Source organism: Mauremys mutica, chromosome 15 (assembly GCF_020497125.1).
Source record: "Mauremys mutica isolate MM-2020 ecotype Southern chromosome 15, ASM2049712v1, whole genome shotgun sequence".
Lineage (NCBI taxonomy): Eukaryota > Metazoa > Chordata > Testudines > Geoemydidae > Mauremys > Mauremys mutica.
Window position 1 is genome coordinate 28,821,315 of NC_059086.1, and position 20,825 is coordinate 28,842,139.

The following is a 20,825-nucleotide window of genomic DNA, read 5'->3' on the forward strand; positions in this document are numbered from 1 at the left end:
AAGTGCTATAGGACACTGGAATATTCTTAGGGCAAATGCTGCCTGTTTTCCTTTTGGAAAAAAAAGTTTATTCCAAATAAAATTGGGAAAAATACCCAAACTCTGTATTCCTACCTCCTGATTCTTTATATCGACAGCTCAGCTCCCAGGTCCTCTCAGCTCTGTTTAGTGATCCCATTGCCAACCCAAAGTGTACAAAAATCCACCTTCAAATCCGAAGGTTGCCTTAAGAATTTGTAATTTTTTTTTAATTATGCATTTTGTTTGTATCTATTTGACTTCTAGTGTTTGACCTTTTGGAGGTCAGGTTTTCCAGGTGTTCTTCACAACCAGGAGGGCTAGAAATGTACGAATTTCAACAAAACCCAAGATTCTCACGTAATCCCAGCACATCAGCAGTTGGGCTTTAAGAAAAACAGTGTATATTATGAGATGCACTGTCAAATGATGAGAACTGACCACAGCATCAGGATCACCTTTGAATTTGCAGGTGTGTTTACTGTCATGTAGGTTTGTAGGGATGTGATGGAATATAAATGTCAAGCAACAAGTATTAGCCACAAGCTATAGCTTGGTGAACCTTTGTTTGCCTAAGCCAGAGTGTGCAGCCATGTGGATGCAAGCAGGGCCGGTGGAAGCACTAGGCAAGTTAGGCAGCCGCCTAGGGCGCCGAGATCTGGGGGGCGCTGAAAAGCTGGTGCCTAAAAATAGACGCAGGCTGCAGATTGCAGACTGTAGGGAGGACGTAGATAAGAACTAGGCTCCCAATGAATTGCTCTCCTGCCATATACAAAGCTAACTTAGGGAAGTCCTTTGATTAGATCGCAGACTATAGAGAGGAGGTGGTAATAAGAACCACGCTCCCAGTGAATTGCTCTCCCACTCCTGTCTCCTGCCATTTAGAAAACTGGGGAAGTCCCAATTGCTCTCTGACTCCTGCCATGTGAAGTCCTTTGTTGTGAATCACTCATTGTACAGATTGCTGTGTTGGTAGGTACATTATTACAGTACTAGCTCCTCCTCTGTCTTGTAGTAGATTGCACAACAGCAGCCAGAAGGAGAGTGGAGCAGTTTGGGGGGTGGAGGGGGGTGTAAGACCCCCCGCTGGGTCTGAGCTGTGCTGTCAGTGTGGTGCAAGCGGGGCCAGCTTGCACATGGCATGCTCCTCGGAGAGTGGGCTGCAGGTTTTCCAGGGCAGAGGCTCTTCTCGCTGGGGAGAGAAGGGAGGGAGGCCATGGCTGGCAGCTCTGTGGACTCTCTTGCATGGAGGGGCGGCTAAGCCGCTTTAACCCACCTCTCTGTGCCCCAGATTTCTACCCTCCCGACCCTGCTTTGGTGTGAGGGCCGCACACTCTCTGCCTCACAGTCCTTCCTGCCCCACGACCCCCTGCCAGAGTGAGAGCCCAGCATTCAACTCCCCAGCCTGGGTGCAGGATGGACTGGTGACATGCTCCCATTGCCCTGTTGCAATTGCATTGTGACTTGGCCACTGCTGCATGTCAGGGACTGTCCTGTGGGCATGGAGAACCTAACTTCCATTGAGGTCAGCCGGGGAGGCTGGATGTGCACATTGCAGGAAATAGACGGTCAGGACAGCATAATCAACTGAAAAAAACACATATTGCTAATTGCAACCCAGGCTCTCACTGTGTGGCTCTTTGTCCTGCCTCTGTTGTCTAGAGCATGAGCAGAGCTTTATGAGACAGCTGCTGCGTCTGTGGCCAGCCATCGAAGCGCGTTTCCCATCGTCTCTCTTCTGGCTGTGGATGCTTGACTGCAGCAGCTCTGCAGAGGTCCCAGCCTCGCTCTCTAATGTCCATTCTCTCCTTACTTGCATGGCGCTTCATGGACCATTGAGTAGCCTCATGAAAACATCCCAGTTGTGGAAACAGGCACCAGTAACTGATTCCACAAGCCAGAGTCCCCTTTGCAATCCAGGGAAGCAGCCTGGGTTGTCTGGAGCACTGGATTTTGCCCATGGTGACTGCAGACACTGTAATCTGCTGCACAGCGACTCCTGGGACCCCTCTAGTCCATCAGCACTCGGCTCTCCCACATTCTGCTGAGCGGCTGAGATCTGGGGGAACAGAAACCCTTTGTTAGAGACAGAAAATCTCCTCACAGGAACACTCTGTCAATGGCTGCCAGAGGCCTTCCCTGTGAAACCCCAAAGGCGCAGCCCTTTTGGTTCCCACAGGGGAGATCTCTGCTCATTCACTTGTCACTCATGGCTGCAGTCCCTGAGAGGGGGAATGAAGAGGGTTTGTTTTTTTTTGCCAATGGTCTCTTCTATAGCACCCATAATGGGAGGAGGTTTGGCCTTTTGATGTGGGGCCTGGGTCTGAGAATCAGGGCTCCTGAGTTCTGTGGCTCTGGAAAAGGGTGTGGTCTAGTGAGTGGAGCTGGATTTGTTGATATTGAGTGAGAAGGGCTTGTGCTGAAGGACCCTGGTTCAATCCCCACCAATTCCTGTGATGTTTACATGTGGCCATGATTTTACTTACCTCTCAGTGTAGGTTGTTTAGCCTAGCTGGCCATCCCTGAGATGTAGGTCCTTCATCCACACAAAGACATGGCAAATCAAGATCAATCCGGCAGCTCCCATCCAGTTTTCACCTCCACAATGGACAGCAAGCTATAACCTGACCAGAGAAAGACAGGGTGTTGTTCTTCAGGGGAATCTGCTGGAGCTCCTGTGTCCCCTGCTCCACCTCACACCCAAACACGCCAGGGGTTTTTCAAAGATACCACTAATCTCAGATAAACAAAGCCGATAAGATGAGGTCAGAGTGGGCGGATTTACTGAGCAGACTGGTTCTAATGGAAGAACAGATTTATCCCCTGCTCTAGGGAGATTCCCATAGGAAAAGTCTCTGATGGTGGGAGTGGGGGCAATGCAAACCCTCAACTCCTTGAATTTTAGGAAATCAGGACTCGGGGAGTTAAGGGGTGTCTCTGTCCTGCTGGAGGGAGCAGACCTGGAGAGCAAAAAGGGCTCTAGTGGCATTGTAGGAAAGACAGTGACTTCTACCTGTGAAGGTGGCTGAAGCTTCTTGCAGACATTAGAGTCCTGGATCCTTATATCGCCTTTGGGGATCTTTTTCCTAGCAATAAAATAAGGACACCACACAGAGAATGACAGCTGTATCCCAGGTCTGGAATCCAGGGATGAGGGATGATCTCAGCCTTGGGAGGAGTTCTTAGTGGGGTCATACTGCTCACTTCTGGATGGGTCACCCTGCCATGGAACTCGCCCTGATTGGCCACAATCTCCTCTTGGGGTGGTCCTAGCGGGGCAAAAACAATCCTAATTGGTAGAGGGCAATGGGAGGAGTTCTTAGAGGGGTCACAAGACCCACTTCTGGGCGGGTTACCCCCCTGCCCCGGAAATCGCCCTGATTTGTCAAATCTCCTCTTGGGGTAGTCCTTTCAGGACTAACCCCATCCTGATTGGTATAGTGTGGTGGGAGGAGTTCTTATCAGGGTTACACGACACACCTTGCTTCTGGTCATGTGGCTGCCTTGAACCCGGAAGTAATACCCTCATAGGGCAGGACTTCCGGTGACAGGAGGGAACGACTAAGTGGTCATGGAGCGGGGTTAGGATTTGATTGATGGTAGGGCCCTTATACTACTGCCGGGTGTCGAAGTCAAGAATGGTTGAGTATGTCCAGGCAGAACCAGAGCCAGTGTCCAAGTCCAGGCCAGAGGTTGAAGCTGGGTGGTCAGACCAAAGATCAGCCAAGTCCATGCCAAGCCAAAGTCCAGATACAGGCTGAAGGTCAAATCTGGGTAGTCAAAATCTGAGGAGTTGGGGATGATCAGGAGGAGGAGGCAATGCTGGAGCGGGTGGGTGGAGGGACTGGAGCGAAGCTAGAGAAAGGCAAGGAGAATATTGAGCCAGGGTTCATAACTAAAATCTGGAGCCAAGAAGGGTCACATCAACATCATAGCCAGAGACCAGAGCCAAGAATCAACCCAGAGTCAACAGCACAGAAATCGGAGGGCAGGGCAGGGCAGGGTGGTACATGTGGGTGGGAACGAGGATGACTTACTGGAGCCCTAGCGACCTCTCATTGTGGGAATCCCTTCCTACAAATAAAAGAAGGACAGCAGGATGACAAAGATGTCTCTGACCCTGGGGTCCAAGCCAAGGGGAGCTCCCATCCAGGCTATGTGCCAGGATACCATCACCTTCCCTTTTCATTTCACATTCACAGACCCCATAGCCGGAGGGAAGAATAAAGGGCAGAAAGCGAAGGTGCCCCTGGGGGAAAGGCTCTAGGCTGGGACCCAGTTCACTTCCCAGATCTACACTCAGGATTGTGTGACCAGGACCACAGCCCTTCCTCTGCGTCTCAGTGACCACCTGCCAAATGAGGAGGATCCTTCCCTGCCCCAGAGTGGTAAGCGGGAGTTTCATTCTTGGCTGGGAAGGGTTCAGATACCAGGTGGGTGGATTGGGACCCAGTAGGGGGATGGTCAGACATTCACTGCGTCAGGGGTGACACGGGCGATGGGAAGGTCTGAGCAGTGATGACACGGGAGGGGCTCCATGTCAGGCCACAGGTCCCAGACTGCAATGGCTATTGAGCATAACCCCTGGTTCTGTGGATGCTCTCATTCCTGGGCCTGCCCCATAGCCTGGACAGCCTGATTCCTCTGAACCAGTATCTAGCCTGTCCCTAGCTCCAGGGGTCAGGGTGGGGCAGGGTGCTGAGAGTGAGGTGCTTGTCCTTGGTTTCTCTCAGTGCTGTGGGCTATATGGCCGCTCCCCACAGCCCTTTCCCCCCAGGCACAGTGAGACAGAGCAGTACCTGCGGCAGAGAGTGGGAGCTTCTGGTCAGGCGAAGGGGAGGCCCTTCAAGGCTGTCCCACGGAGCACAATCCCTGCAGTGCTTTGAGCACCTGGTGCAAGCACCTAATGTTAAATAAATGGGCCATGACCTTGGCTGTAATGTCCTCCTGCTGCAAGGGAACAATGATCAATCAGAGACTCAGACACCCATGAGAATGAAGGATATTAATGGCACCAGGAGCCAGCAAAATTTCCTCCCCACCCCTTCTCATGTCTGGGAGACGGATTCCCCCACCCAACCCCAGAGACTAAATCTTGTCTCTTCTCTAGTGACTTCCAACCCCTCTCCCACCATTGTGGAATGAACTCCTGCCCCCACTCCTCTCAGTCCCCCTGAGAGCTGTTCTACCTCCCAACCCAGTTGGGGATTCAGGTCTGCTCCCCACAATTGCCTCAGCCACCCTTGCCCCCTCCAGCTGAGGGGTTGGGAGGCTTTGGGCAGTAGTGCCGTGGGGTGAGAGGAAGTGGACACTTTTCCCCAAGGGAACCTCCCCATCCTTAACGTGATGCCATGGGCAGTGGCTCTGGTGAATGGGGAAATTAAACAGCCTCTGCTGACTGAGTTCTCCAGTTCTCCCAGAGCAGGTGGTGGCTGGGATAACATGATACCAGGGCTCTAGGAACCGGCCTGAGGCCCGGAGGGGTATGCAAGGCTCACAGAGGTGGCTAGGGGAGTTTGCAGCCCCTAGCATGAGCAATGGCGCTGTGTCGTGTTGATGTGATGCCTGTTAGGAAATAGCCCTGCTGGAGAGCTGGGTCTGCCCTGCTTTGAGCTGCTCAGGAGACAAGCTGGCACCGACCAATGGCACCTGCCTGGGTTCATCCTCTCCTTGCTCCCTGGGCAGTGGATGGGGATGGGATGGGAGTGATTTTCAATGGCCTGGAGGTGAAAGGCCCCGGGGGTCCCTCACCAGTTGATCCCTCTTTGGTTACCTCATCCCCTATCAGCTGGCTGGCTTCCCCCAGAATGGAATGTGTGAGCACCAGCCCAGCCTGGCTGACACAGAGCTGGGGGTGGTCGTGTATGGCCAGAAGCGCCACCTGGAGGAAAGTTCTTCTTTGGTCTTCTATGAAAATCTCTCCAAAGACTTAAAACCAACAGCACCAGAGCCCTTGCAATCGTCCAGAAGCAGGCTCCAAATCCCTCTAGTGTCTCAGAAGGTGGATTTAAGTCCCGGGGCAGCCAACCTTTGGGGTCCCATGGACCAAGGAACCCCCTTCAGTAAGAGGCTGCAGGCAGTTATAGCTCCTGGAGCCCACCTGCTCGAGGTTAGGGGTCTTTAAGATCTGGTTCATTCCCACTCCTCACCCCACGGACATTCCCATGATCCTCACATACTCTATTGGAAAGATGTAGCAGGCTCTTGCCCTATGTCCATGACACACTCACTGCAGGGGGAGACAGCTCCACACCTGAGCTGCTGCAATGCACTGGTGGAGAGTCCTTACCTCTCCCACCCTGGCCATGTTTCTGTAGCCCAGGCGTTCGGTGTCCTGGAGCCCGTTCTGACACCACAGCTCTCTTGCCTCTCTGATGAGAGGAGCCAGTGACTTTTCTCAGAGGCCCATATCCTACATCTCAAAAGTGTTTCAGTCTCTCAGTCCCCAGCCAGGCCTGGTGCTCACTGTTAGTGCTTAATGCAACCGTGCAGAGCTCTGGCTGACAGTCCCAGCTCCTCCCCGCTGCACTGACAGTTCTGGGAAAGTGTGGCCGGCTGGGTCCAAGCTGGGAGGACACAATGGAAACATGATTCTTCTAGTCTCTCCTTTGCAGCCCTCCCACGGAGCTAAGTGGAAATTCCACCCCAGACCGTCCCATTCTACTCACCTCCAAAAGGTGCTGCTGCTTGTCCAAGGTGGGTGTCTCTGTCAGCGGGCCCCTGACCATGGTGTCCAGGCTCTGTAAATAGCAATTGTGCAGAACCTGCAAGAAGAGGGATCACCCGTCAGTTATGGGACATGGGGCTACACCTGTCAGGGGACAATTAGAAGGATTCTCCAGGAGCCCTGGCAAGACTCAAAAGGCACATCATGGCCTCTCACATGCAGGGCCGGCTCTAGGCTTTTTGCCACCCCAAGTGAAAAAAATGTTGGCTGCCCCTCGTCTCAGCCCTGGGCTCCCCCCATGCCCCCCTGCTGCCCCATCCCTGGGCCCCCCCCCACACCCTCTGCTGCCCCAGCGCTGGGCTTCCCTCTTTCCCCCCCACAAGTGTCCTCCCCCCACCTCGCTGCTGCCCCAGCCCTGGGCTACTCCCCTTCCCCTCCATCAGTGCCCCCCCACACCTCCTGCGGCCCCAGCCCTGGGCTCTCCCCCCACACACCTGCACCCTCCTTCTGCCACAGCCCAGGGTCACTGGTAACTCGCTCCCAGGGCAGGTCATTCTGCAGGAATTTTGGATGTACACAAAACACAGACAGGATTGGTTCCCAAATGGTTACAGAGCTGCAGTAAAGTGGAACAATTTTCAGCTTGTGTGATTGGAGGATATCTGGATGCATATTATAAGACTGTCCTCCATAAATGAAGAAAAGTTGAGCTGCCTTTATTATTCTTTTGTTCCACTCTTTCTTTCTATGAGGAATTTGCCAATGCAATATCACTGTCTGTCTTCCTTTTAAACAAACAAACAAACAAACAAACAAACAAATAAACAAACAAACAAACAAATAAACAAAAAGGCAATGGCTGTTAAAAATACCAATTCCAGTCCTAATAACCACTGGGAAGCATTTCTTGCTCAATTTTATCCTACTTTTTCTACAGCAAGTTACAGTGGATCAGTATATTTGATTTGGGAGAAATGAAGTAACAGCTGCCCAAATTGAGCTTGAGCACTCCTGAATTTTGAGGTGTTCAAATCTGGAAGGCAGGTGTTGGGTGTGTGTGTGTGTGAGGGGGAGAGGGGGCTGTGGGCTCTGCGGGGGAGCACGGCAGCATGTATGCATCAGAGTGTCTGGAGCTGCGCGGAGCCAGACACACTGGTCTGAGTGGCACGGTAAGGGGGCTGGGGGATTGGAGAAGGGTTAGGGGGTTCCGGGAGCACAGTCAAGGGACAGTGAGCAGGGGGGGTTGGATGGGGCAGAGGTTTGGGGGGCAGTCAGTGGACAGGCAGCGGTTGGATAGGAATGAGAGTCCCAGGGTTTGTCAGGGGACAGGTAGGGGGTGGGGTCCTGGGGAAAAGTTGGGGGGGTCTCAGAAGAGGGCAGTTGGGGACAAGGAGAAGGGAGGCTTAGACAGGGGGTGGGGTCCTGAGGGGCAGTTAGGGGCAGGGGTCCCAGGAGGGGGCAATCAGGGGACAAGGACCAGGGGTGTTTAGAGAGGCGGTGGGGTCCTGGGGGGCAGTTAGGGGCAGGAGTCCTTGGAGGGGGTGATCAGGGAACAGGGAGCGGGGGGGTTGGATGGGTTGGGGTGTCTGTGGGGGGCAGTCGGAGGGAGTGGATGGTGGCAGGATGGGGCTTCGCTTCCCCTGGAGTGTCCTGTTTTTTGAATATTAAAATATGGTCTCCCCAGCATTCACAGACCAACTCTCCACTCACAGCACGTTGCCACATGAGGTCCCCCTCTTTCCTTTCCAGTTGGTAGTGGAGTCAAGAATGTTACCGCTGTGGTAAGCCGGATCACCAGGCATCAGAATGCTGGTGTAAGGACCTGGTGTGTCGACACTGTGGCAAAAAGAGACACATTGAGTGTGTCTGTAAACAAAAGAAAAAGAGGCCTGTGGTCTGGCCGACAAAAAGAGGAACCTTGCATACCCTAGAGCAGACCCAGGATGATCAAGGTGACACCTCAGCGCAAGAGGAAGTGCCACTGCATGTTTTGTCTTTGGCAGTGGGCTCACATGAATACTGGGTAACCCCGTTGTTGGATGGCAAACCTATACGCATGGAACTGGACACCGGTGCAGCCGTCTCGCTGGTCTCCGAGACTGTGTATAAAGAAAAGCTACAGCATCTTCCGCTTAAGGCAACAAAAACTGTTCTGAAGACGTATACAGGAGAAGCTGTGCCCCTGTTGGGCACTATTGATGTTAAGGTGGACCTCAATGGACAGGCAGCTAAATTGCCACTGTTTGTGGTGAGAGGTAACTACCCAGCCTTAATGGGTAGGTCTTTGCTTGGGAAGATTCAACTGAACTGGGCAGAAGTGCACCGGATGACTAAAGAAGAAACCAGTCTAACCCCTATACTAAGGAAACATGCTGCTGTTTTTGGAGATGATTTGGGAAGTATGAAGGGAATCACTGTGACACTGAACATTAAACCTGACAGTCCACCAAAATATCTAAAAGCCCGAACTGTGCCATATGCCATCAGGCCAAAAGTTGAAGCAGACCTGGAGCGCCTGGTCACCAATGGAGTCCTAATACCAGTTACCCTAGCTCATGGGCCAATCCTATCACTCCAATAGTGAAGAAAGATGGCTCTCTCCGGATTTGCGGTGATTTTAAAGTCACTGTCAACCCAGTGTTGTGTGCAGAGCAATACCCGCTTCCCCGCATCGATGACCTCTTCGCAGGCCTGGCTGGGGGACAAAAGTTCAGTAAGATTGATCTGAGTCAAGCATATTTACAGATGCACGTCGATGAAAAGTCCCAAGAGCTGTTGACTATTGTGACTCATAAGGGGCTTTATCGATACTGTCGCCTATCCTTCGGAATAACATCTGCTCCCGCCCTGTTCCAGAGGGCTATGGACGAGCTCTTGTGTGGCTTGTCAGGAGTTCAGAGCTATCTGGATGATATCCTGGTCACTAGAAGAAATGAAGAGGATTACTTAAAGAATTTAGAGGCTACCCTACAAAGACTGGAAGAGTATGGCCTACGAGCTCGCAAAGACAAGTGTGAATTCTTCAAGCCCTCTGTTGAATATTTGGGACACACCATTGATTCTGCAGGTCTTCATAAGGCCCCTGCAAAAGTTAAAGCTATTGTGGAGGCTCCCCCACCTCGAAATGTAAGCCAGCTGCACTCGTTTCTAGGACTACTGAACTATTATGGAAAGTTCATCTCACAGTTAGCCACACTGCTAAAACCACTTCATGAGCTCCTTGGGCAGAACAAGGCCTGGAAGTGGACTGAAGCCTGTGATGTTGCATTTAACAAAGCTAAGGATGCATTGCTAAATTCTAAAGTTCTCACGCACTTTGATCCATCCTTACCCCTACAATTGGCCTGCGATGCCTCCCCTTATGGAGTGGGAGCAGTCGTGTCACACATTATGCCCTCGGGAGAAGAGAGACCTATTGCTTTTGCTTCACGCACTCTAAGCAAAGCAGAAACTAACTACGCCCAAATCGAACGTGAGGCATTAGGAGTTGTTTTTGGAATTCGGAAGTTTCATCAGTACCTGTTTGGGTGAAAGTTTACCCTTCTCACAGACCATCGACCTCTGACGTCAATTTTTGGACCCTACACAGGCATTCCCCCATTAGCTGCTAGTCGTATGCAACGTTGGGCATTGTTACTTTCAGCACACACATATGAAATCAAATATCGGAAATCCACTCTGCACGGCAATGCAGATGGCCTCTCAAGGTTGCCTTTGCCAGTCAAACATCAAGATAGTGCCCAAAAGGAAATATTCTACTTTGAACAGGTAGAGAATACACCCATCACTGCTGCTCAGATAAAGAAGGCAACCCGCGTTGACTCAGTATTGTCCCAAGTTATGGACCTGATGATGCATGGAAAACCTCGACAAACCTCTCCAGTCTCATCCGACCTTGTTCCCTACATGTCCAGGAGGACGGAGTTATCGGTCCAATCTGGTTGTTTGTTGTGGGGGAGACGTGTCATTATTCCACCACCACTGAGATCACAGATGTTAGAACAGCTACATTCTGGTCACTGTGGAATAGTGCGCATGTAGGAAATTGCACGAAGCTATATTTGGTGGCCTGGATTGGACAGTGCTATTGAAGAGAAGGCAAAAGCTTGTATGTCATGTCAGGGTGTGAGGAATGCACCCCAGTGGGCACCCCTACACCCATGGGACTGGCCTGAAAACCCGTGGCAACGTATTCACGTTGACTTTGCTGGCCCCCTTGAAGGAAGCATGTTCTTGGTGGCAATAGATGCCCATTCTAAATGGCCAGAAGTCTCTATAATGCAGTCCACTACTACAGAGAGTACTATCCAAAAACTACGAAGACTCTTTAGTCGTTCTGGTCTGCCAGAACAACTTGTGAGTGACAACGGACCGCAGTTCGTCTCTCAGGAGTTTCAAAATTGTATGAAGGCAAATGGGATACACCACATCACGTCAGCACCATATCATCCGTCCACCAACAGATTAGCTGAAAGATTTGTGCAGACAATGAAAAACGCTTTGAAATCAGCAAGGGGACAACACTCCATTCAAAAGTGTCTGGATACCTTCTTACTTTCCTACAGAAACACACCTCATGCTACGACCAAGGCATCCCCGGCCTTTCTAATTATGGGACGACAGCTGTGCACTTGCTTTGATCTGCTGAAACCTTCTGAACCCCGACAAACTGTGCAACATAAGCAGCAATATCAAGTCATCAGACGGGCACCCAGAGCAAAAGACCGAACCTTTAGCTCGGGACAGCCAGTTTTGGCTCGGAATTATACTTCCAGAGCTAAATGGGTCCCGGCCACAGTTATCACTCAAACAGGACCTGTTTCCTACACAGTCCGGACTGCAGAGAATCTTACCTTGCGGCGACATGTAGATCAGCTGTTGCCAGGTTATGCCAGTCCTCAGGACACCTCTGTAGTTGACGGGTCTGACTTCACCTCTTCTGGTGAGACACCGAATCATGAATCACCTGTTCCTGACTGTTCTCCTCCATTACTGCCGGCGGCTGAGATGCCCCTTTGCCCAGCACGAGCTGATACCACCTCCTCACCCGTTCGTGCTGCGGACCCTGAACCCATGGTACTTTCGGGTGCAACAACACCAGAAGTTCGCCGTAATCCACCTAGAGACAGAAGGCCTCCTCATCGGCTGGATCTTTAGCTAGGGCGAACCCATGGTTATGGGGCAAAATAATCCCCAGGGTTTATCCGGGAATGGAGGCAGTCTACCCTCCTTCTCTAGTCTAGTGTGTGTTTTATTTAGGGGATGTTCTTATTAGGGGGGGAGGAATATGTTGTGTATTTGGTTGTCATGGTTTTTGTTCCTATGGCAACTGAGTTAGATTATTAGGGGATAGCTCAGCCAGCTTCGGCCGGCTGAGTGAGCTCTCTGTGTCTGTAAATAAAATGGTAGTTTTGTTAGCTATCTGCTTTCTGGCCTCAAGTGATTTCTTCCTAAACCGGCTGTCCCGAAGGATATAACACTGCTGCCTCGTCAATCCTTGCTCTTAGCAGTTCTCTGTGCAGGGCCTGGTACCCAGCAGACAGGGCCAGCTCCAGACCCCAGCGCGCCAAGCGCGCGCGTGGGGCGGCATTTTGCCGGGAGGGCGGCAGGCGGCTCCGGCGGACCTTCCGCAGTCATGCCTGCGGGAGGTCCACCGGAGCCACGGGACCAGCAGACCCTCCGCAGGCACGTCTGCAACAGGTCTCCCAGAGCTGCGGGACCGGCGACCGGCAGCGCACCCCCTGCGGCATGCCGCCGTGTTTGGGGCAGCCAAATTCCTAGAGCCGCCCCTGCCAGCAGACTATGGAACAGCCAAACTGCAATGAGTGGGTGGTAGGATCCCTGGGAGAGTCCAGGCAGGAGATCAGAGAATGAGGAGAGGAGGGAAGGCTGGGATCAGCCATGGAGGGGTAACACAATCCCCTCTGGAGGGAAGGGGCCCCTCTGCCACTTTGTCCTGGGCCTGTTCCCAGCTCTGCTCACCCCTCCTCTATTCTCAGCAGCTCCATCAAAGCAAGGGAGCAGGGACCAGAGCCTGCTCCTGCTTCTGGGACAGAGTAGGATCAGGACCTATCCTGAAGTGGGTGGTGTCTTTCCCAGTGCCCATGGTAACGATCCTGTGGAGAACAGCCCAAAGGATGCGTGATTCCAGCTCCAGGGCAAGCGACAGCTTCAGTTTGCTGGCAGGAGAGAGGAGCCCATGTTACGCTTTGCAGCACCAGCATGGTGCTGGCACTGCCATGGGCATGACCCCCTCCCCCACAGTGATCCCCTCCCTACGGCCGCTGTAACGTTCCTGGAATCAACCCTCCAGCCAGGAAAGAGGGGACATTCCTCCCCCCTCTGCTGAGGAATGGGAACAGCCACAGCTGGGGTTAACCTAGCCAGAGGAGGATCTGTGACTCCAGGCTCTGGGCGCGATCAGCACCAGGGTTAGGGCAGCTGGACGGGAGGGTCCTGGTACCTGAGATTGCAAACTGAGGCCATGGAGCTGGACATAATGTAGCTTGGCTCGGACACCACGGGTAGATTTTCAATCAGCTCTTGGGATACTTCAAGGAAACAAAACTGCATGTGAAACTCAGGCCTCGCAGACCCACAGGCACTTCCCAGGGAGGAGGCCAAAGTTATCTGCAGGAACAGCCAGTGTCACCCCCACCCCCAGCCAGCTGGGCCCCCCATTCCTCCCATCCATTAAACTTCTTTCCCCCTCTCCCACCCAATTCCTCCCTCCCCTCTCCTCTGGGCTTCCAATTCCCCCACTGCCAGCTCCCGATCAGTGTCACAATTATCCCTTTCCCTGCCCCCCAGCCCTCAGACCCAGGAACCCCTGTCCTCTGCTTCTCCCTCTGGCCCCACTAACTCTTCCTCCCATGTCTGGATCCCTCGCCTCAGGGGCCGGGCACAGGGTCCCACTCACCGCAATGCTCTCCACAAGGGCCGCTTTGGAAAAGTGGGGCTCCACGGTGTCGCGACCCTGCTGCTGTGCCGAGAAACACAGACTCGGGACAGCTTCGAGGAAGTGGAGTTGTTTGGCTCTGTCCTCCACCAACTAGTGGTGGGGTGGGGGTAGAGAGAGAGAGCCTGTTACATTGGGACCTCCCCACCCAAGCCAAACCAGTTCCAGGGCTCATGACCTCCATGGGGTTGGACAGCGAAAGACGCCCCTTTCCCAAAACCAGTGTTGCCTTGCACAGACAGGGGTTGTAACTTGGACAGTGTCTGTGGGGAGCGGAGACCTTGGCCTGTGTGGGACAAATGTCCCCACTTTGGGGTGCAAGATAACAGAGGAGATGTGTCCCCCCATTGGGTGTGAGGGATTCTCTGGTAGAACACCCCCCTGCCTGGGTGGGGATGGAACAAGGAGCAGAACAGACTGGGTGGCAGCGCAGCTGGGGGATTTTTGTACCTCAGCTCTGCCCTAGAGGTGCTGCTCAATGATCCTAATGATGTCTTGTTCTGGGGACACATCCTCCTCCTCCTCCTCCTCCTCAGCCCACGACACCTGGGGACTGGGGGTGTCTGCACCAGGGAGGGAAGGAGAAAGTTTAATCCCTTCTGCTGCTGGGGGGATGCAGTGGACAGAGAAGACTCCATGTTTCCCCCTTCTCTGTAAGGAGCTCCATGGCCGCTAGGGCCCTATCCTACCCCTCCCAGAGACGCTCTCAGCCCCATCAGCCTCAGGGCCCATGGCAGTCAGTCCCCCCCGCCACATCACTGGGGAGGCTGGAGTTCCACCAACTCTGCCCAGCATCCCCTGCCTTGGGGCGTGGCTGTGGCACCCCCATTGGTGTTAGTGGGGCTCACATGGGTCAGTCCCAGCGCCTTGGTGAGCCAATGGGCACAGGGTGTTACTAGTCCCCCACTGCCCCAGTCCTCCTCCCTTTCCCCTGGGTCTTCCCTCACCTGCAAAGAGGGAGCCTTCAGCCTCAGGGCTGTCAGACCCCACGGAGGGGCTGCTGGCCCCTCGGGAGTAGGCTGGGGCTTCTCAGTGCCCAGGATGGGGCTGGTGGGGGACTCCTCAGTGGCCAAGGTGGGGCTGGCAGGGGGCTCCTCAGTGGCCAGGGTGGTGGATGGGCCCTGGGGCAATGCTCCTGGCTCCTCGGCTTCCTGTGATGGAAGCCCCAGAGCTGCCTTGCCCGGCTCCTGCCCTCTCCTGGATCCCTCCTCCATAGCTGTACCCAGGACCACCTCAGGGTCAGCTATGGCAGCTGGTGTCTTCCCCCTCCTCCAGAATGCCAGGGAGCTCCTCCGTTTAGCCTGGCCACAAGCCTCTTCCCCACCCGCGGGGACAGAGGGGCCGCTCTCCTCCTGGGCAAGCTGGTTGCTGCTTCCCTCTGGCTCTGGAGCCACCTGCTTGGCCTTCCTCCTCAGCATCCACTTCAACCACTCCATCCTGGAACTGAGTGGGGAGCAGCCATGAGTCTGGCTTCAAAGCAGCCTCCCATTAACGGGTCTGCCTGCTCCCCTGCCCACCTTCCCTCTGCTGAGGCAATTTTTCCTCCACAAACATCCCATCCAAGGGCACAGGGACCCTCAACCTGGGGAACAAACTCTGACATAGGATGGGCTGGGAGTCCGATTGGTGGGATATTTCCACCACACTGGGGATGCCTCTGGAGAACTCCACTTACTTGCTTTAGATGGTATGGAGCTGGATGGCAGATGCTCGGTGTTGGTCCTTCCTTTACCCTCGTCCTCGATCTTCTGCACCCAGGTGGGCTGGAAAGAGTGCTGCACAATGCTCTGCCAGCAGGGCAGGGGGAAGAAGCCAGGAGATCGAAAGTGGCTGTGAAAACAAGACAATGTTTTATTGCCGGGGATGGATAAACTCAGGCTAGCAGCCAGGGGGTCACAACACTGACCGACGGCCAGCAGGACACCTCCCATCTCAAGGTCTCCTAGTATCTCACGCACATTCCTGAAGCCTGACGGCCCAAGGGCTTTAGGGGAGTGTCTCCAGCCCCACTGATGGAAACAGAAGCCTGGGCAGGAGAAGCTGCTGCCTCAGGGTTGCACTGAGAGTCAGGGATAGAGCCGGGGATGGAGCTCAGGAATCCTTTGTCCAGGCTCCCACACTAACCACTAGAGGAACACTCCCTTCCAGAGCTGGGAAGTGCCAGCGGGACTCGATTCCCAGTCTCCCTGGCTCCGAGTGTGACCTGTTGTAGTGATTGATGGATTTGCTACTTGTCCCCCATCCAAAGCCAATAACACATCACTGTGTTGGCAATCATGAGTTAGACCTTCTCAGCACCCCTCTGTCTCCCACAGCCATCAGGTGTTCTTTGCAATACAGAGGCTTGGATGGTAACAGGACTGGAATTTGTTACTGGCTCACTGCGTGGCTCTAGCCAATGAGAGTCTCAGTCTATACTCAGAGGCCCACACCCCCAGACACTACAGGTCAGGGTGGATTAATTTCATTCAAAGTGGTTTGTATTTGTATTTTTGAGTTATTTTCCTAATGAAAGATTGATTCTTGTGAAATTCTTATTGGTGGCCAATGACAGAACACGGAGCAATGATCTAAAGTTGCACTGTGAAAGGTTTAGGTTGGATATTAGGAAAAACTTTTTCACTAGGAGGGTGGTGAAGCACTGGAATGGGTTACCTAGGGAGATGGTGGAATCTCCATACTTACAAGTTTTTAAAGGTCAGCTTGACAAAGCCCTGGCTGGGATGATTGAGTTGGGGTTGGTCCTGCTTTGAGCGGGGTGGGCGGGGTTGGACTAGATGACCTCCTGAGGTCTCTTCAAACCATAGTCTTCTATGATTCTATGAATAGGTAACCATTAAAACATGCTGGTTTTGCAGGAGACATAATAACAATAAGGTTGATTGAAACATTTTTTTTCCATTTCAAACAATCTGAGGTAAAGAAGTATCTCTAATTCATGCATTGGCCTGATTGTTCCTGGTCATAAATGTTCTTCCAGATTTTAGAAATAGTAGCTCACATTTCCTCCATTTCCAATCAGTTTCTTACATTTGAATGAAGTAGCTTCATCAACTGAAATGAAAAAAATACACTTTCTTCACCTGCAGAAGAGACTATTGCTGCCAAAATCTGGCTATTTCAACAACTTCTGGACACCTAGGTGCTTAGGCAATGACTTCCGACAGTTCAGTTGTTTGACGTCCTCTGAAACTTGGCAGCAAACATAGACTTCTTCATATATTTATTTAATTTCAATTAGTTTAATAGGCTAGAGCAACTCTAGGCCTTAATATAGCTTGTCATGGTTTCAGATTTTATACCTGACAGCTTTGTTAAAAAAAACAAAAACTGTTTTTAAAATTACATTTAAAAATCCAGTTTAATTTATTTTTTATTTTTTAACTTCCTTTTGGGGGGTTTGGTGTTGAAAAAAGCCATTGATTGGTATTCACCTTGATTTTAGAAGAGCTACTTCATTCGGGAGTATCATAAACTGCTTGTATTCTATTAAAGGAGAGGAGGCAGCAAAATTATTCATATCAGTAATTTGTTGTGCCTCATTTGCTCAGTCTTAAACAAACAAGCATCCAAAACTCTAGCTAGTCTCTTTTATGTAGGCCCAGCTAAGAGGTAGTAGCAGGGGCAGAAATGCTGTCTTCATCCCTGAACCAGTATTAATTGCACAGGATATTGCCAAGAAAAACTACATTTGAATGCCAAATTGTCTAAGCCATTCCTCTTCTGCACTTCCTGGTTTATAAGTTTCAAATCTACAAAACCTTCCCCTTGACAGTCACTGCCCAGGTGATGCTGCAGGCAGAAGAACCTGAGCAGTAACACTGTGACACCAGAGGTAACTCAGCCATCTATCACTGACTCCACTAACCCTGAGCATAAAACCGAAGCCTGCAGCCTGCCTTGGGCATCGCTCCCTTTGAAATCTGCAGGTTCATTTACTGACTTATGCAAATCACCTGTGGAGAGTTAGCCCTGGCTGGCTGAATTCACTCTCAAGTCACAATGCCCTTCAGCTTACAGCACCAATGTAAGGGGCACATTGTAGAAATCAGGCTTCTCTGGTGGTGGTATTTTCCAATTGTCACCAAAATGAACAATATTCTTCCCACTGATGCCTAGAAATTCCCTGAGATTTTGGAATCAATTGGATGTAACCTTCAAAAATCATGGCCTTACAGACAAAGAAATGCCATTGAATTGAGCCTTAGGCCTCACTGCACTCAGCCAAGAGTACCTGAGTCTCCTCCCTATGAACTCAGCAATAGTCCCACACTTGGCCAATCAGTGTGGAGACTTTCAGGCCTGGAGGATGAGCATCCTCAACAGATGGGCAAAAGCCAGCGCTAGTCAGTCACCACAGGAAATCTGTATAATGCAGATCACCATCAGCGCACAATTCCATCCCCACCCTCCGACAATGATAGCTGGAGCACAGCCCCACCCTCCCCAGGAAGAAGACCAGCAGAAAGAAATGGGAGAAAAGAGAAGATAAAGATAAGAGGGAAGGAAGAAGAGGGAAGCAAAAAGGGACAAATTTCAAATGCCCCCAGCCAGTCAGAGATTCATAAATTCCAAGCCCAGAAGGAACCACTCTGGTCTGACTTTCTGTTTCACATCAGCCATAGAACGTCCCTCAAAATAATTCCCAAGGGAATTAGAGAAGATTTTTTAGAAAACCACACAATCTTGATTTTTAAAAAAGGCCAGTTGTGGAGGATCCAGCACAACCCTGGGTGAATTACTTCAAACGCTGACTGTTAAAAATGCTCCTCTTCTTATTTCCAGTGTGAATTGGTTTGGCTTCAGCTTGCAGCCATTGTCAGCGCATAACCTTTATCTGCTAAAGCGAAGAGCCCATTAGTAAATATTTGATCCCTTAGGCTCATCCTTTAACCTTCTCTTTGATTGAGCTCTTGTAGTCTGTCAGCACAAGGAATGTTTTCTAATCCTTTCATCATTCATGTGAACCCTGTACAATTTATCAGTATCTGTCTCAAACTGTGGACACCAGAAGTAGACACAATTTCCATGAGTGGTTGCACCAGTGCCCAATACAGAGATATGGAACCTCTCTATTTCTACCTGAGATTCTGCTTTATACGGCTCCAAGGGTCACATTTGCCCCTTTGGCTGTAGCGTCCCACTGGGAGCTCATGGTCAGCTGATTATCCCCCATAATCCCAAGCCTATTTCAGGGTCTCTGCTTCCCAGGATAGATTTCCCCATCTTGTACATAGAGCCTATATTTTTTCTTACCTTCTACACAGACGATGACTTCTTTTGACAAAATCCACACACAAATGAAAAAGTTCACAAAGAATCTCCTCCCCACCAATCCTCTCTTCGTCCTCACAGAGAGACTTCAAGATGGAGGCTTGCTGCTGCAAGGCTACAGGGGTCTCCGAGGTTCCCCCTGCCCCGCATCCCTGTCCTGCCTTGCTGTTGTCAAGTTTGCTCTGCGAGGCTACAGCCGCCTCATCATCTTTGCCCAATAGCCTGAGTTCCTGCCAAAGGCCTTTGTGAAGTCACTGCCACACTCACCTTTCCCTTGCAGGCCTGATGTCTGCCCTTGGCCAGCCCGATTGGACGTTTGAGCTGCACCCCGGATCACCCCACTTGCTCATTACTGTTTCTGGGGAGCAAGCAGGCTACTCAGTAAAGCAGCAGAGTCTGTTCCTAACCAAGAATGAGTTTTTCATAGAGGAGTCAGTTGTGAAAAAATTTAATCTCCTAATCCATCCTCTATTTCACAGGCTATGAAATTTCACACACTTAGCACCATATTAAGCCCAATTGCTTGTAATTCACTAAAAGGCACCTTCCAGAATGACAACCAGTTGTGATGTGAGTACACTGGGAAACAGAGAATCCACTTCTTCCCTGGGTAATTTGTTCCAATGGCTAGTATCTCTCACCGTAAAAAATATGAGGGGAATGATAGCTCAGTAATTTGAGCATTTCTCAGCTAAACCCAGGATGAGAGCTCAATCCTTCAGAGGGCCACTTAGGAATCTGGGGCAAAATCAGTACTTAGTCCTGCTAGTGAAGACAGGGGGCTGGACTCAATGACCCTTCTAGGTCCCTTCCAGTTCTAGGAGATAGGTATATCTCCATTATTATTTTTGTAAGTGTGCCTTACATCTCACTTTCATTTCTCTTGATTCAGCTGACATTCATTGGTTTTTGTTGTGACTTTCTTGGCTAGATCGAATTAGCCCTGCCCCATGAAATCCAATCTCCCTGTCCTGCTGGGAGCCTCCCAGTAGGGTCCTCTAAGCTGTTTGTCTTCTGGGTTGGGGACAGGACTTACCCTGAATGGCAGCTCTTTGTGGGGATAGCAGATGCACCTCCAGAGGTACTGCAAGTGTACTGCATCAGCCTGTTCTTGGGATCAGGGCTTTGGCCTTGGCAGCTTCTGCTTCAGTCACATCTTTGGGTGCCCGGGATCAGGGCTTCTGACCCCTGTGGCTGCTGCTGGAGCCACCTCCAAATCTGGGAACCTCTTCTAGCTTCAGAAAGGTTGGTGGATGCTGCCCTCAGAGCCCAAGTCTGAAGGCTGCACATAAGTGAGGGTGGCAATGCTGTGACGCCCCTACAAAAAACCTTTGAACTTTCCCACTCTCCCATTTTGGTCAGGAAGCCCACCAAACAACATGTCATTGAGATGGACATGTTCCCAGGGAATGTCTCAATTGCAAGGAATCAACATTTCCAAGCTGAAAAACATATTCTGCTGGAAAACTTTCTTTTTTTTTTCTTTCAAAAGGACTTTTAGCTTCAGAATTTTATTTCATTTTTTTTATGAGATTGTGGCTTTTATGTTTTGTGGCACACAAGCAGAGAAGTTAGAGAAAACATAAAATACTCTTGCTGGAAGTTTGCAATATCTTGTGTGATGGAGCAAGGCCGGATGGCTACAGGAAAGTACTGAGGAGCATGTATGTTAGCCCCAGGCTAAGCAAATCCCTAGTACCATGGGAACCAAAATGGCAGTTGCTCCAAGCTAATCAAGGCACCTGGGGCCAATTAAGAACTTTCTAGAAGGCACCAGAGAGAGCTACATTGATTGGAGCACCTGCAGCCAATCAGGGCAGGCTAATCAAGGCACCTGGGGCCAATTAAGAACTTTCTAGAAGGCACTGGAGAGAGCTACATTGATTGGAGCACCTGTAGCCAATCAGG

The 20,825-nt window shown here is 51.3% G+C and overlaps 1 long non-coding RNA gene across 1 annotated transcript; it reads right to left on the reverse strand.

Moving 5' to 3' along the window:
• Nucleotides 1–1,454: 1,454 nt before the first annotated feature.
• On the reverse strand, nt 1,455–5,865 carry LOC123350629. Its single transcript, XR_006573781.1, has 6 exons — nt 5,792–5,865; nt 4,818–4,968; nt 4,056–4,092; nt 3,032–3,873; nt 2,505–2,642; nt 1,455–2,077 (listed from the first exon to the last, which is right to left on the reverse strand). It is a non-coding gene; the product is annotated as an uncharacterized LOC123350629 (long non-coding RNA).
• Between the last annotated feature and the right edge of the window lie 14,960 nt (nt 5,866–20,825).